At 45.3% G+C, this 4,413-nt stretch overlaps 1 non-coding gene across 1 annotated transcript; it reads left to right on the top strand.

Moving 5' to 3' along the window:
• The first annotated feature begins 2,285 nt into the window (after positions 1-2,285).
• On the top strand, positions 2,286-2,397 carry LOC116913048. Its single transcript, XR_004389583.1, has one exon. It is a non-coding gene; the product is annotated as a U6 spliceosomal RNA (small nuclear RNA).
• Positions 2,398-4,413: the final 2,016 nt, after the last annotated feature.

Below are 4,413 nucleotides of genomic sequence, written 5' to 3'. Positions count from 1 at the left end.
TCTATAAATAAATAAATAAAACAAATGGTCGCGTGGCCCCTGCATCTTGTCTCCTCAGAACCTAGAACCTTGCTTGCACATGACAGTCACAAAGGAAAGTACTTGAAAGGACAAGACACGCTTCTTTTGCACAGATGCTCTTATATAGTTGAACGAACAAATTCATCAAATGCCCCTAATGCCAGACACCAGGAACCTGATTACCCATAGCCAAACTATCTAGGTGTTTCCCGAACAAGCAACTTAAAGATGGGAATTCTGTGGTGCAGTGGTGGGAACAGCACCTTCGATTTTAAAAACGTATTTATTTGTAGTTATGTGTATATGTGAGGGTGCCCACTTTTCTGTATGTGCATCAAATACAAATCTGAACTGGAGGTACAAATGGCCGTGAGCCACCATGCTGTTCCTAGGAACGAGACCAAGGTCCTCTGGGAGGACAGCTGCCCCGGGCTGCAGTAAAAAAGCAGTCTGTTCCCCCACGTTGCTTTCCCTGTGCTGTTCTAGAATTGTCTAGCCATCTCTCCAGCTACCAGACCTACATGTGTGGTAAGTGCCCTCGGTGTAGATCTAAGTCCCAGGAACACAAGTTCATCTCACTGCCCAGCTCAGTTTTCTCATATCATATAGCAATTACTAAATTAGCAAAAACTCACTTCTTCAGTGCAAATGCTTCTTTAGTGTTACCACCTGTGGAAGATTGAGGTTGCCGCAGGGAGCGCCTGGGATAAGTGAGACCCTTCTTATTCTTGACTGTCTAGTGGTCCCACCTTCCTAATGCTTCAACCCTTTAATACAGCTCCTCATGTTGTGGTGACACCCCCCCCCCGACCATAGCATTATTTTTGTTGCTACTTCATAGTGCAATTTTGATATTATGAGTCCTATATCTGTGGGTTTTGAAGGTCTTCAGACCTCCCCAAAGGGAGTCTCTTGTTGAGAGAACAGCTTGTAGTCTTTAGGTTTGGTCAGTACTGGGGTCCCTGGATGTGAGGACCAGCACCCGGACAAGGGGCCAGCAATGAGCATAAGGAAGGGTTTGTGCCAAGAAGTAGAAGAGAGAAGAGAGCACAAAGGATTAGTCCCTGTTCCAAATTCTCGTCCTAGTTCAGTGCGGACACCTGGGACTGTGTCAGCAACTCGAGCTCTCTGGTTCACTGTGGGCTTTCTCCATCGGAAACTCTAGACTCAAAACCTGACTTTCGGTGTTTCAGGACATCCTTTCCACACTGGCGATCTCTAAGTTTGGAAACCGTGTGCCATGCCCAAAGCCAGCTGAACCAGGAGAACTTGAAATTCCTGACCCTAATTTCCTTTGTAGGTTACTGGTACAGTCTCCATAAAGGTAGACCTCTCTTTCACAAGTCAAGCAAGATCTTTGGCAAGAAGTCCCTCTTGGGAAATCCCAGAGACCATTAAACAGTTATTTAAATACTTTCTTGATTGCTTAACAAGCTTCTTTTCTACCCAGAGTAAAAATTCTAAGGCATTCCAAGTCAGGCATTGGAACTCTCCTATGGCAGAATAGTGACTATTTAACTTCCTAAATGAGGGGCCTTTGCAGGAAAGTGGTGGGGTAATGGGTTCACACGCAGGACTAAATGGGGAAGGGCAAGTTCCAGAAGTCGCCTCTTACGGAAGGTTGGAGACTCATTCTGAGTATTTATGGAGTGTGTTTTTCCTTTCTTGTGGCTATGAGGGTCCTCTGCTGCACCTTCCCTTATTGTGCAGTAAAAGCTATAAATTCCCACCCGCCAGTCTCCACCTATAAAACGCCACCCAATGTTAGCAGTCAGGAACAATAGAACATCGAATCTGTGATTGTAACAACCTGAGCGTGGGATGAGTTGTAAAACATCAAGTGTATTCTGACTCTAAAGTCAACTAAGAACTTTCGGTGTAAGACAAAGGCAAATTAAAAATATCCACTAGAAGCCATTCTTTTAAAATAGAATTCAAGCTTAGTTTTATATTGAAAATAAGCTTTAAATTTCCAAAATGAAAAATAGCAACACTTTCAACTTATTTTTAAAAAATCAGGAAAACCCACCTCATATTAAATAGTAACAGTAGCAACCACAGTGCAAATAAGACTTCCAGTTTTAATGAGTATAATGTAAAATCCGGATGTCTATCGTGGTTTCTATATTTCCCACCCTGATTGTTCTTTCAGTAAACTTCAGTTTGAAACAAATACTACAGTCAATACAGCACTATACGGTGACACTGTTCCTGTCACCATATAGCAACCCATAGCAAATTAAAATTAAATTTTCTTTTTGGTTGTGAACCTAGCCTCTCGGCAACACAAATACTAAAATTGGAACAACACAGAGAAGATTAGCCTGGCCCCTGTGCAAGGATGGCACACAAATTTGTGAAGCGTTCCATATTTTTATGGAACTAGAAACTATCATCCTGAGTGAGGTAACCCAGTCACAAAAGAACACACATGGTATGCACCCACTGATAAGTAGATATTAGCCCCAAAGCTTGAATACCTAAGAAAAAAATCATAGATCACATGAAGCCCAAGAAGAAGTAAAACCAAAATGTGGATGCTTCAGTCCTTCTTAGAAGGGAGAACAAAATACTCATGGAAGTAAATATACGGAGAAAGAGTAGAGCAGGGACTGAAGCAAAGACTGTCCAGAGACTGCCCCACCTGGGGACCCATCCTGTATGCAGCCACCAAACCCAGACACTATTGCTGATGCCAAGAAGTGCTTGATGACAGGATCCAGACATGGGTGTCTCCTGAGAGGCTCTGCCAGAGCCCTACTGATACAGATGAGGATGCTTGCAGCTAACCATCGGACTAAACAAGGGAACCCCAATGGAGGAGTTAGAGAAGGGACTGAAGGAGCTGAAGGGGTTTGCAAGACCATAGGAAGAACAACAATATTAACCAACCAGATACCCCACCAGAGCTCCCGGGCACTAAACCACCAACCAATGAGTACACATGGAGGGACCCATGGCTCCAGCTGCATATGTAGCAGAGGATGGCATTGTCTAGCATCAATGGGAGGAGAGACCCTTGGTCCTGTGAAGGCTCAATGCCCCAGTGTAGGGGAATGCCAGGGCATTGAGGTAGGAGTGGGAGCATCCTCATAGAAGCAGGAGGAGGGGGAAGGGGAATGGAAGAGGGGGAAAGGGGGATAACATTTGAAATGTAAATACATAAAATATCCAAGAAAAATAAAATTACAATAAAAAATTTTTAAAATGACAAACACCACACTCCCCACGTGGAAGATTAGAGGACACCATGGACCTACCCAACAGCGGCATCTTATTGGTTGCGTAATCGCAAAAGTATTGGAAATTTTTACTATAGCTTTAAAATAACAGAATTTTCACTCAAATATGCACTTCTTCGCACAATGAGAAAACTTGCAATTTGCAGGACATGGATGCGTTATTCACACCACAAACCGCAGCTGCAGGGTTTTGGGGTTTCATCTTCCCTTGGGTCAGTTTGGATAAAACCCCTGCAGGTTGGGCTTTGGAAAAAATGGATTCTCTTGAGAGCAGGACCTTTAAAGGATACCAGAACAGGCTGGTCTATTTCAATGGTTCCTCTCCCCTCCCTCTGCCTGAAGCATGAGAGGATTTCCCACTGCGTTTACTATAACTACATAGTGGTGCCCTGGAGGCAAACTCACAAAGGTTTAGGGGTTCCCTCTGACTGGGCCCCTCTGCTGGGTGTCACCCTCTGCCTTGCCCACACTAAGCCTCCAGCACTTTATCCGTGGGAGACAGCTCTGGCCTTCCTCCCTCAGCACTGTGTCTTCCCACGGTGTTTGTCCCTGTGTTTCCACCCAGAGAAGTTGTGATGCTCTAACACAGTCACAAATCGAGGGGACACCAGTCTTCCTTGGGACCTCTCTTCCATCAGTGAGGTTGACTTTTCTGTTTCTTCAGCTACGTGTCAGTTAGTCCCTGACTGTGTAGCACGCAAAGGAAAAAGTATGCAGAAACTGGAAGCCTGGGAACCAGTCTTGAGGTCCGTCTAGGAAGGCTCGCTGTCCACAAGGTGGGACAGCTGCAGGGAGGTCAGTACCCAGGACAGACTGAACCTCCCAGCTCCGTGACGGTACTCCATTCCCAGCTCCCACACTACTGTCTCCTTCACCTACCTTAAGCCTTGCTCTCCCTGCGGTGGGTACCTAGCAGCAGGGGCAATTGAGGAGGTGTGGTAAATTAGTGTTCACACATGAAACCCAGAAAGGAGAGATGCTTCAAAAATCACCTTCCCCTGGGATGGAGAGATGGCTCAGTGGTTAAGAGTACCCACTGCTCTACCAGAGGTCCTGAGTTCAAATCCCAGCAACCACATGGTGGCTTATGACCATCTGTAATGAGATCTGATGCCCTCTTCTGGTGTGTCTGAAGACAGCTACAGTGTAT

Source organism: Rattus rattus, chromosome 11 (genome assembly GCF_011064425.1).
Source record: "Rattus rattus isolate New Zealand chromosome 11, Rrattus_CSIRO_v1, whole genome shotgun sequence".
In the NCBI taxonomy this organism is placed as follows: domain Eukaryota; kingdom Metazoa; phylum Chordata; class Mammalia; order Rodentia; family Muridae; genus Rattus; species Rattus rattus.
This window is presented reverse-complemented; position numbering and strand designations above follow the sequence as displayed.